This window comes from Hippichthys cyanospilos, chromosome 3 (assembly GCF_059441005.1).
Source record: "Hippichthys cyanospilos isolate Australia breed blue-spotted pipefish chromosome 3, RoL_Hcya_1.0, whole genome shotgun sequence".
NCBI lineage: Eukaryota > Metazoa > Chordata > Actinopteri > Syngnathiformes > Syngnathidae > Hippichthys > Hippichthys cyanospilos.
The window spans coordinates 30,772,009-30,785,096 of NC_142371.1; the positions used below are offsets into that span (position 1 = coordinate 30,772,009).

The following is a 13,088-nucleotide window of genomic DNA, read 5'->3' on the forward strand; positions in this document are numbered from 1 at the left end:
ATCCTCAAGTGGGCTGGACTGGTAAAATAAAGGCATATAACTTAAAAAGCAATTAGTGTTAATTGAATGTAGATTTTTGCTCTGCACACTGGCCTGGTTCCAATTAGCCTCCAAATAGCAGGGTTCAACTGTATACTGTATGCTGTCAAAAAGTACATTTAAAAAAGGTAAAGATACAGTTAAAAGGCAACAGGTAACTTCCTTTTGGATCCCCTATGTATCACAATATAGCAAATATCCTTAAGTTGAAACAATTAGAAATTTTCTACCACATATTTTCCATATGTTCAAACAATATATATTTTTTATACAATACATAATAAATAATCAAATAATACAATGAAAGACAAATATCCAAAGGACATGAAATGCCCCAAAATCTGTGGTTGGACAACTTTGCAAGGAGTAAGATGGTTCTAAAGTGTCTCATTTTGGACACATGGGACAATGGGAATCTCTTCAGGGCGATGGAAGGATTTTTATCTGCGCTGAGTAATAGCATTACAAAGCTAGATGCTAATGCAAATGTTCCACTTTGTCACTGAAGTGATCGGCAAACTATTTGGCACATGCAGGGCAACTGGTCACTTCGGCTACTAAGTTGCGGTGTGGATCTTTGCATTGCTTGTAAAAATGTTAGGTAATGGGTACGGTCTTATTCATTTTTTTTCAATGCATTACTGAATCATCTTGTGGGCTGAATGAAACCTTGTATGTTTGGACCATATGTTTGATACCCCTCAATTACTACTTGCCAATTATTAATATTTTCTTAAAAGTAGAGGTTTTTTAGTGAAAACAGAGAGGTGGGATAATAAGTGGAGGTCTGATAATAAATTTTGCTTGGAGCGTCAATTTGGTCAGGGGTGGCCCAGGCCTCACGGCATGCTGCTTTCTACTTAAAATGACAAAAGTGAAAGGCCTGAAGTTTGGCTCATTACTTCAATTCGAGTTATCCTCAAACCTCGCCTCAGTCCAGCAGGCTTTTATGAGGACATTTTTTTTTCTGACTCACTAGCACAGCTGAGCTGGGAAATCCGTCTCTCTTCACGGTCTAGTTAGGATGACTGATGCAAATATGTTGCTGCTGAGTCCAGACATTGACACCATCGTAAAACTGACCAACATACTTTGTGTGTGTGTCTGTGTGTGTGTCAGAGAGACAAAGTGAATTACCACCTACCAATTATTGCTCTTATTTTGTTTTTTTTTAAGTACCTTTAACTTTTTGAGACCTGAACAGAAATCATAAGAGATCTTAAGATACACTGTACAATATATGAGACATGTATGATACAATTGATACAGTGTTCCCTTATTATTTGCAGTTAATGGGGACCAGATAAGTAAATTCTGCAAGTAGGATTTAATTTAATAAAACCTTGTCTACTATTCTTTCCCTTGCCCAATGATCTCCTAATTGCTTTTATGGAGGCCAAACAAGCATGTATTTTTTATTTTTTTTTTACAACACACAACACACACTGCATCAGATCATGGTCTGCCACTGCTACTTCCCCCCTAAGCCTGGAGCGCTACCCCCCTCCATTTCCCTGCCCATTCACCACAATGCGAGTTTTCTTCAAGGGTTTAGCCTGTGTCATTCCCTCATGCATCCGCCCCCCCCCCCCCCCCCCACACACACACACACACGCACATAAAAATGAAGCACTGAGACTACAAAAAGTGAAGCGCGAAGTGGCGAGAGAACAATGTACATGGAGATTGGCACAGTTAAAAAGTGGAGGCTGTGAAAACAGCCAACTCGATATGTCACAAGTCAAAGTGGCATTTTCTTAAACACAATGTGCGAGTCACACTGTGCATACTGTTATACACATAATGTTGTGGCATTTGGAATGAGATTGATTGTTTGTTTGGTGTGGAAAAAAGACGTGTCATTGCTTAACCTTTTGTAATGTATGCTTGCTTATAACTTGGGATTTATTCATTTGATCATTCCTTTGTGGTTGCAGGTATTATTTGTGAGTGTAACAGAAAACAATAAACTATGTCATGTGACCATCTCCTTAGTGCTCTTGTTTGTATTCCAAGTGAGAATCTATGACTCTGCTGCTCGTTAACCTTTCCTAATGCAACCTGCATTTATTAATAACACATGGTGGGAAAGGTCAATCGATGAAAGTGAGCACGTGTTTGTTTTTTCACAGAGTGCTTATGAGACCTGTTAAAGATACCATACAGGTGGTACATACATGCTCGCACTGAACTTGTGGTGCTAAATTGAATTAGCTGTGAAAAAATAAACAGGTCTGATTGTTTAATGTTGTGTTGTGTGTGATATAAACACATTTACATGATATTGGGTTGTATTTTCCTGCATATGGATTTTAGTTAAAAAGAGCCTTTATGCCACTGTGGTCATGAACGCAGTAGACTTCGCTTTTCTCATTACTTTTCCGCACACTGACATCCAAACAAACATTGCAGATGAGGTTGTCAAAAAAAAAAAATGTACGTTGTCAAGTTTTGCTGAATAAAAGAGTAGATGAGTAATGAATTATATGAATTATATTTTGATGTCATAAAACGATGCGTCCAATGATTTGTCCAATTTGAAAGTACAGTATGCGTCCCTGTCAAAAATTATGGGTCTGAGAGCATGAGACCACTGTGTATAAGAAATGAATATAACCATATGAGTTTCTTTATTCTGACCCGGAGTGAAAATGATCATTTACTTAAGTTTTCTTGAAGTTCACAGTTTCCAATCTTGTGCTATAAAATATAACTAGAAAGTATAACATAACCTCAAAGGCACAATTTATTTAGTAACTTGTACCCCTGCTCTGAATTCAGGAATATGGAATGTGACAACATACCAGGCTGTGGTCAGCAAGTGTAAGTACTTACCAAAAGGAGAAACCACAAAGAGCAGAGAATGTCCCAGCAACAATTTGTCCTTTGTACACTTTAAGATCAGAAGTCAGCAAAAATAACAAAAATGATATGAGAGTGAAGATCTTCAGAAAATCCAGATTCAGTGATTAATTGAATGTCATTTCAAATGTACGTAACTTCATATTTACCATGTATGGAATTTATAGGTGAATATCTGGTAAAAAAAAAAAAAAAAAAGACACGGTAGACTCACCTGTAGCATTAACTTTAAGGCAACAAAACATTCCAAAGTCACCCTATTCTTCCTATTGGATTAACGTTCACTTTTAAACAGCCTGCTTGTTGTGCACATTGATGGGATTAAACACACACAAGCGTGAAAAATTCAGCTTTCATTTAATTGCAAACCCACCAGTGATAAACCTCAGACCCAATTTTGGATCCCAACTCATGTTTTTGGAAACAAGCCGCCACAACTCATTGCAGATGAACATTTCATGTTGTCTCGGTATGCAATTTCCAATCTGACTGAGGGCTGATAACAGCAACATTGCTGTTACTCATTCCCTCAGATCTCTTGCCTCCATCTCCCCTAATCAGATTCCTCTGGTTGGGTTATTTATCATCGCCAGCTCTGACTGTGAGTGATGCTCGGCTAATGGGTTTAGCATTCAAATCTGCCGGCTTGATGCGACAGAATCCCAACAAGGGTTGTCATTCCTGGGGCGGCAGCAGCCTCAGAGTGGCGTAAATAAGAAGGAAATAACAATCTTGAAATATTCTTTCATGGCAAGCTTGTTATTTTTAAATTTTGCGCATTCTGTATATTGTATTATTCTGCATTGGGTATAATTTGTATTGATTTAAGATATTCAAATAAAAAGGAGACCAAGAGGAAGAAAGCAAGAGACAAAGGAACACTATAACAACACTTTTAATGTGACGCAAGTTAAAATATTGAGGAGTCAGTTTGTATACAATGCTGAACTGACACCAACACAATGGGAGACAGAAACAAATCGAACTGTTTAACCGCAGTACAACTGTGTGCAGTTTACATTTAAGCATTGAAAAAGTCTTTCAATGAATCAGGTATTATGTTTGCCCAGGGTTGCCCAATCACATTCTAATGGTCGATCACGGAGGAAAGCTTTGGTAGAACGTATGAATTTTCATGAAACAAACGAACAAAAAAAAAAACAACAACCACAAACCACAGGTTTAAACGCTAACTGCAGATGCACATATACTATGGAACAGGTAATATTTAGAACACAATTAGTTTCACCAAAAGCAAATCTTTTATTAAGGTTACATTTCCATTTGTTATTTATGCAAGTACTTGTGTGTTTACATGAGCTGATGTGAGTGCTGGACGTTTACATGACAACGTCATTCTACATGCATTGGGGGGGGCATGCTCTATGTATGGTATGTTCAATCACACGGTTGTCACACCGATTTATACTATAAACCAACTGAAAAGGAATTCAAACTGTATTTTAATGCCCATGTGATATTGGAACTAGAACTCCTTCCTGCTTTTGTGTCGATGAATCATGGAAAATGAAGTCATACTGTAGCAATGTGATAATTCTTGCAGTGGTTGCCCTGTGTTGGGTAGCGAAGTATGATGTGTCTATTAATTTTCAGATTCATGAATACGATTTTCTGGAAAAAAAAAAAAATACTGACATCAGATGATCGATAGCTACGTGGAGAAGCAAAAGAAAGCAAGTGCTGTTCTTGCTCTTACCGGAGATGCATTCACTCAGCAGTACATCTCAAACCTGGAAATAAAAATAGAAATATTAATCCAATGCCCAAACAACAGAAACTAGTCCATGAGCACATTGCAGGGGATACATGGTAAAAGATTTGTAATTACTTGACAAAGCAAAATCAGAACAGCCCACGCAAATTACAGGCGTGGGAAATACAAATTTTACTGCACTGGCACAACGCCAGTACCAAGCAAAAAACTTTTCACCATGGTGAGTGCGTTAAACAGTATAGTGATGTTGAACTGTCATTCAAGATAACATTTAGCATTAGTCAAAGTAATAACACAACCACCATACTAGTGATTAAATGTGTTCTGAATAGTTCCAGGTGAGAATGAATTTCATATTTCATTTTTAGCAAAATTTTCATGTCCCAATTTCTGTGTTTGCAAATCTGCTGACCCTACTTATTAAGGAGTTTTCAAGCAATTTTCCTGCCCTTTTTCGCAGGATGATGCTACTCAGCTCAGCCTAGTTATTTGTTATTTCAAAGTTATTTGTAATCATTTTGGCTTTGCAGCATCAAACACTTTCTCTATTATGGCATACCTTAGGAAAGCAATGAATCCGGCTGAAAATAACATTTTTAGGAAGGAAATTACAGACATTGTTTAAATGTAGCGCATCCCAATGGTCATATTTTGAAGAGGTTTAACTTGTGTGGGTGCATTTTCTGTGAGGATTTTCTGTATAGTATAGTAGTAAGATCACCTGACAGCTTGTCTTAATGTTGTTTCATTATTTGTGAAGACAGAACTCTAAATTACGAGACACCTGCTATTCTATCTTAGACCGAGTTGAAAGCCGCATGTAATACTTGATTTAAGACCATAAATAAAACAAGAGCTGTGTGTCCATTTTTTGGCCTCACACTTTTTGCGTTTACTGTTTATGTGACTCTTGAGAAACTGTCTGAGACACATTGTTTGAATGCTCACAAGTGCGCTGCTTTAAATGTTTAGTAAGAGCAAGCTTTCAATGCTAGTTAATTAGCAACGTCCACAATGGCGCTTTAAGGATTAGACATAAATCCACTCCAACAAATGTCTGCATCATTTCAGACAAGTCAGGACATGTGCAGATGTTCAGTTGGTTTCTTGTCTTTTGATCTGTAGATGCCTGCAGACACATGTGCTGCACCAGTTGACCTGGTTTCCCTGCCTCCTTTTCCTGTCCCAAAACTGTCTGTTCGCACATCTGGATGACCTGATACGACATTGACGTTGAACAACTTGTTCAACAAGTACCTTCTGACAAGGTGTGAAAGCCAACGGGAGCAGCAGTTGTTGTGTGTGTTGCATGTGTGAGGGGCTACGTGGGGAGTGAGGGCTAGTTAATAGTGGTGACATGTCTCAGCTGATTTTTATGGTGGTCTGTAACAACATGTCAGATGAGTGCTTGACTTTAAAGGAGGGGAACACTGGATATTCCTCAATCAAACTTTACCATGTTAGGTAAATTTGAACTAGTGTTTCCTCTTCCTGGTTGATTTCCCCAGGGTTCTCTTTTCCAGTATTTACACAAATATTTACAAAAAATTCGAATGATTGCAAAAAATGCCAAATAATGCAAAAAACTCTACAGAAGCACAGGACACAGGATTGTCAAAGCCAAACAGCCAAGCTTGGTCGACCCGCATAATGCTGACTCCTATGCTGAGTATCCAGTGACAGACCGCGTACATGTTACGTTCAACATGAGGCTTTTCTAGCTGGCCTTACTGTCACCAAGTCCTGTTCTGATTGGCTAATGCTATCTGTTAATTCTATGTGCCCATTCACTCACAGAGGCAGATTTTATACAGCCTGGCGACAGAAGTGAGCCGAACTCTGATTGGATATAAACTTTAGCCTAAAACTACAACACTGTAAGAGACGTAACCAAATGAATATAACGACGCACCACTGCTAATAAGTCGCAATCGAAATTTGTGAATGAGTGCAGTATCTTGATGGAATTGTGAGATACACATTATTTGTTGTCTTCTTCTACTTCTACTTCTCCTCCTTGCATGCTGATGAGCTACAATAAAACATGCGTGGATGAACACACAATGTGATGAAATTTTTAAAATGTTTTCAGTAGCAATTAATGTGGCTTTATGGATGCAAGGGTTGGTGTGGACTAACTTGAATACTTTTGCTGAACATTTGTTGATGTCTTTGAACCTTATTGATGGCTTTTGACATTTTGGGAACTTTGAAGTGTGAAAGTTGAGTGAAAATGCTTGGCATTATTCAAATATCATGAATTTAAAATGTATAACTGTATACTTTGTAGCATGGGCAACAATACAGAGAGATGTCTTACAGCCCCTGGCTTGTTCTAATTAGCAACTGTACCGCATTTGGTTGTGTTACTGTATTGATTGAAGTTCACCCCTCAGGAGATCAGTGAGCTTCTTACTGTGAAAGTACTCAACTAAGAAGTACTCATCTGTGAACTCAGTTCACACATTTGCACAGTCCGATTCGTATTATACAGAAGTCAATAGAAGCAAGCAACGCCACAAACAAACAGGCAAAACAGTTGGCTTGTAATAATTAATCTGGTTACCGACAGTCATGATGGTTCTCGTATCACCAGTGACATGGACTACACCCATCACGATTTGTCCTTGAAGGGTTTCCTGTTGATAATCCAAGCAAAAATGAAATTATATGTAATTGTCACAGTGCCTACATTTTCATTAATCAAGCTTGCGTGTTCATGTATCATTTCGAGTCTCTGTGTGTGGCTCAGCGTGAATTTACATCTCCTATTCAGCTGTGTAATGACCTTTTTTCCAGCTTTGACTGTTAATTGGAGTACTGGCAAATCACTCCCTCACACATTCACACAAGTGTTGTAACGCAACCACTGCATCATACCACACCTTGTCAAGGCCTACTTGATTAACAGGTTGTTCAATGTCGAAAGGTGCATCGAGTTATCCAAAGTCATTGTCATATTTCAACCGCTCTAGTACGCTAGTGCTTTAGATGTTTACATGTTTGTATCACTCTGTTTACTTGAGAGTTGCCATTAGTTGATGTTGATGATCAACCAATGAGAAACAATATTAACCATACAAACCGAGTTTGAACCGAGTTTGCCATTCCTTGCAGTATCAAAACTGTAAGGCTCATTGGAGTGTAATTTAGTCTGCTGGTATGAGTCAATAGGTTCACATCAAGTATGATATTATTTTTTTTGAACTTTATGTGAAATATATTGTTTAATTGGCACCACTGCCTGAATTCAATTTCTTACCCTTCAATACATAATTTCAGAGATGAAACTTGTATATATGGTCTGTTTACGGGAAAGATGAACAGACAGATGTGTGATTGTGGCATTGGTTGAAGCCATTCACCACCGTCTGTGCTCGTGTGCAATTTTTGTGACAAGAAAACCGCAGATTATTGCACATGAAATGTTATTCATACAAAGCAGCTCTAGCGTGACTATCCTCGTGCTGCAGCTCTCAGCAGCCTGTTGGAGAAACAACACACAGCAAATCCCAGTGAAAATAACGTTCCAAATCTCACCCGAGACATCCTCGCTCATTTTCTGTTCTTTCCTAAGGTCACTGTCGGGGTTTGTATCAACAAAGTGGTGCTATTTTATTTTAATAGGGTAAAACATAAAAACGTTCGGCATGTAAGGACACAATTTTTAAATGTATGCCCACTCCCACTTGTCAAATGATTTAGCTTATGTGAGTGAAAGGGGATAGGACTTACATTTTCAGGTGACAAACTCCAAAAGATATCATGACTGAATGAATTTTCATTACACTTTCAGATGACAAACTCCCAAAATATCATAACTGAATTAATTTTCAATACTTCATGTATATTTCATCAAGTGTGCAATACTTAATGGCAAATAAACAGGAAATGTGGAACATCCATAACATGAGCTGAACTCAGTTTCAATATTTGCGGTAACCTTTTTGTTTTGGGCACTGACTGGAAGAATGACATCATTGCAGTCAAAAAATGCAGCTTGTGTGCTTTGTACTGCTGCTCCCTCTTGCTGCTACAGCAAGGAACACACTCAGCTCAGTGTGTCGATTCAGCCATGTGGTTCAACTGTGACTCACGCCACACTAATATGTACGGTTCTGGTAAAACAGGTTCAAATTCCAGGTTTTTGAGATAAAAAAAAAAAAAAAAAAAAAAAAAAAATATATATATATATATATATATATATATATATATATATATATATATATATATATATATATATATATATAGAGAGAGAGAGAGAGAGAGAGAGAGAGAGAGAGAGAGAGAGAGAGAGAGAGAGAGAGCATTCAAATTCACGTATCCCTCGTCTTGCATCTGATCTGGAGAGAGAACTCATATAGGAAATTGTTCCATCTAAATTTTCTCAGACATAACTTGAGTAAGAGTGACATGCTTTATAGCAATTAACCTTTCTGTATACACATTTTGTTGGCCATGTGACCTGAACATTCGTTTTGCTGTAATAATTCCTACCTATACATATAAATTAAAAAGCACCACCTTGCATTCCATGGCTCCTGAATGAATACATGTCTGGTAATGCATAGCTGGCAACAGCACAGGTCATGGTGCTTGCAAATCTCTATATTTCAAATAGATTTATTTCCTTCAGAAAGAACAGTGACTACACAAGTGGTAGTTGCCAAGCAATCTGTAACCAGTGCCTGTTGGGTTGGCGCATTTATTTAGAAATCATAGAAAATGTGGTCAAAGCAGTCCATACGCATTTTAAATCTCTGACACTCGAACCTGAAGTCAACAAATCTTTTCAACGTAATGTGCATACTTTTGTAAGGATTCTGTCTGCAAACGTTCCTGTACAAAATACCCATCCATATCATGTCCTCACATAATGGTGAGGCTTATTTATTAAATGGTTTTCTGAAACATATCCTTCAAAAGTACAAGACGTGTATTTAGCTGTGAGCCATTTTGTCTGAGCAGGAGTGGACAGCATTTCATTCCAACCATGGATTTGGCAGAATAGACTGATGAAAGAATGGCTTCTGTTGCAAGGAATTGACGTTTCTGAAATCTGCTTCGACTTTTTAACCCTGATGTTCATTGGGTGGAAAAGTCTCCCCATTTGATCTGTCTAAGGTTCTCATTTGCTCCCATATTTGTCTGTCACTGTCGCCCTCAACACCACCTTTTTTCTGTCTCATTACCTCCCTCAAACCATCCACCCACCCCCACCAATACCGACATACTCTCACAATGCTCTTCTTCTTTTTTTCCCCTCTACGCCTGCGGTCATTTTCAGTTGGTGACTGAACTGACTGGCTTGTGTTTGTTCAAAACAGGAGGAGGATGAATTTAAAAAAAAAAAAGGGGAAAATGAGCTCTGCTGAAAAAATGAAACATGGCTATAGAGTAACTGGATGTGAAAAGGGCCATGGAAGATGAGAAAAATGTATTAGAGAAAGATGGGGATGTGGGGCTCATCCATTTTACAGCTAGATATTTGCTTGATGTTAATCGTGACCTGCTGATGTTCCGTTCACCTGTTATTGTCTACTCTGTCCTCTCTAGCGTGCTGTCTCACTAAACTTGTAATACAATGAAGTCTGCTGTTAGCTGAGCAGGGCCGTGATACAGTTTGTGAAGGCAAGCCCTGATCTGGTTCGAGTTTCCACTGCTGGGTGTGATGGGAAGGTGATAGCAGCACTAGTCATCTAAAGAAGGGTGACACAGGGTAACTGGCCTATTTATTGAACAAAGATCAAAGTGATGTCAAAAACACAGAGGGGATACTGCATTACCAATTATATATTCTAGCTCAGGGATCAGCGACCCAGAATGTTGAAAGAGCCATTATTGAAAACAAAACAAAAAAAACAATCTGGACTCGCAAAAAAATGGATTTATGTAAGCCTTATATAGAAGGCAACACATGCTGTAAGTGTCTTCATAAGCTATATTAGCCTACTATGAAAATGACTAAGTCGGCTACAATAATGAGCCTTCATGAGTAAATGTTTGCTTTCCCTGCAGCGCACTCAGCAAAGAATGATACATCATGTGACTTCTCTGCTGTATGGCGCTTTAAGTTTAACTTCCATTAAAATACTAATTTATTATGTTTGATGCATTGATGAAATTACAGAAAGACAATTTAAAAATCTGAATTTTTGTCATCATTTTTATTTTGAGGATTTGAAAAAATAGAACACCATCCTCGAACCTGAGCAACAAAACACAATAATATTCCTGTGTGTTATTTTAAATACTGTATTGTCATTTCTGTTGGTGTTGGTGGGTTGTTGGTTGTGGCTTGGTATTGGGTTTTCTGCTCTTTTTCTGAGGTTTTAGTTGTGTTTTTGAGTTGTTGGGTGTTTCTTCATGTGTTTGGTTCATGTTTTGTTTCCCTCATTTCTGTCCTCATCTGTGTGATTGTATCCACCTGTCTGCATCAACATGCCTCCCTTGTGTTAGCCAGTCATTTACAAATAAATGTACCAATAGAAGCTCTCCATCTTTGGTCCCATCGCTTTCTGAATATGATAATATTGTGTTGTAGGCCCATTTCTGATGTCTGACTTTGCCATATGCCACTCTACCTCTGTGTCTCCATGTTATTTGAGAGGAAATTGTGAGGAAAATCCCCTTGAAGGACTGACCCTATGGTGAACCTTTGCTTGCTTTAACAGATTTCTGTAACATGAGCCTTTCTTTTCACAGGTCCCCTCACTTGTTTTAATGCGTAGTGTCTTTTACCGCAAATAGACGGCAGTAAAAAAGATCAGGTCCAGCTCCATCAATGTGATTTGATGCGTGCATTCAATGTATTTCTTCACTGTGGTGTCATTGATATATTTGGTGATTATGTGTCTACATAGGGCCTGTTTGTGAGATAGGGTTAGCTTTAGTGGCAATAAGGAGTGCAGAAGAATACATTGTTTTGGCCAGGAGTATTGTCAAAGGCAATTTGAACACGAAAGTGGCTCATGCCTCTGTCTCTGAAATCTCAAAAGTGCTTATACTGTACATTAGTTTGCAGTTTCCACCTGGTGAATGTTGTTCTACAAGGAAGTACAATTTTGTTGGTTGCAGTTTTAAACCAATCAACAAACATTAAAGTCTTATTTTCCTTCCTACATTTTATATCACATGCCACAAGATGGCTGAGGTGAAAGGCCTGTTGGTTAGTGCTTGACAGCGACCAACTTGCGAGCACTGTTTCTTTATGCAACAGTTAATTAACATAAATATTTTCATCATGATTATTAACCCTCAAATTCACAATGAAGGGGAAGGTCAAAGGAAGATATTCTCATTGTGATTGTACAGTCTATTATTAGTCCTTGTCAGACCAGTGTGCAGAGAACAGCCCCTTTGTAGGGCAGAACATGAGTGATTATTGTGACTGTGAGCAAATTCCAATGGTCTAAATGAAAACGAGTATTACGTGTAGTTCTTTTAGTTGATGAAAATTTTAATAATTACTTTTGTGGGTGCTAAACGGCTATGGGTATTCCGTAAAGGTACAAATAAAAAAGTAAGGACTCCACAATGCAAAGATTAAACATATGAAAAGACATTTTGAAGGAACAGGCCGTGCAAAGATGGACATATGAGTTTATACATTTGGAAAGGGGTTAGATATTGGAAATGGCTGGAAGAAAATCTTTGGTGGTGAAATATTTGACACGGTTGGCTGCCTTGTGACAACCCAGCCCAATTGGCCATGCGCTCTCAATTACTATCTGGCTCCATGTTGAGTCTCTCCTCTGAAAGTAAAGCCTGGAACACGCAGGATGTGTGACTGTGCTGCCTTTGTCCGGTTTTTAACCAAGAACTACTAAAAACAGATTGTCTAATGTTGTAGAAGCTTATCCCATAATATTATCTTGTGCTCTCTGGTGTGTTAAAAATGATTTGTCCTGATATTGGCATCTGAAATAGGGCTCAACATTTATGGATCATAATCCAATTCTATTTTTATTTTTTTATCCAGTGGACTTCAGAAATGCAATACAAACTTTTTGTAGTTTTCAATAATTCATTTTAGGATACAGGCATTATAGGATACCAAGGTAAAGGCAAATCAAGGATTAATTAATATGAACGGTAGTTTATCCACCACAATAAGTAGAACATGACTAAATACTTTGATGTGCCATTTGGTAAGCATGCACCATGACAAAATAATGATGCTACATGTATACATTTAAATTAAAATCACTAGCTGTATCATTTCCTTCAAAACATGTTACATAAAACATGAGTAAACAAGAACTGCACTTTTTAATCACTCAATTTCTCATAGACAGTGATTACAAAACAAATAAAATAAATAAATCCAGTGTCTTTAATTAGCTGTTGTAATTAACACACTACATATCACCTCATTTCATATTTCAACAAATAAACACCGTGACCCATGACCTATCTTTTCATCCATCTGTTTGGTGCAAAATCAACAGAA

General features: G+C 37.9%; 2 long non-coding RNA genes across 2 annotated transcripts in view; one reads left to right on the forward strand and one right to left on the reverse strand.

Annotated features, from left to right (window-relative positions):
• The window catches only part of LOC148426811 (uncharacterized), a 79,313-nt gene that overhangs the window by 21,823 nt on the left and 44,402 nt on the right, over window positions 1-13,088 (forward strand). The window lies entirely within an intron of this gene.
• On the reverse strand, window positions 3,958-7,277 carry LOC148426812 (uncharacterized). Its single transcript, XR_015865124.1, has 3 exons — window positions 7,203-7,277; window positions 4,619-4,652; window positions 3,958-4,533 (listed from the first exon to the last, which is right to left on the reverse strand). It is a non-coding gene; the product is annotated as an uncharacterized LOC148426812 (long non-coding RNA).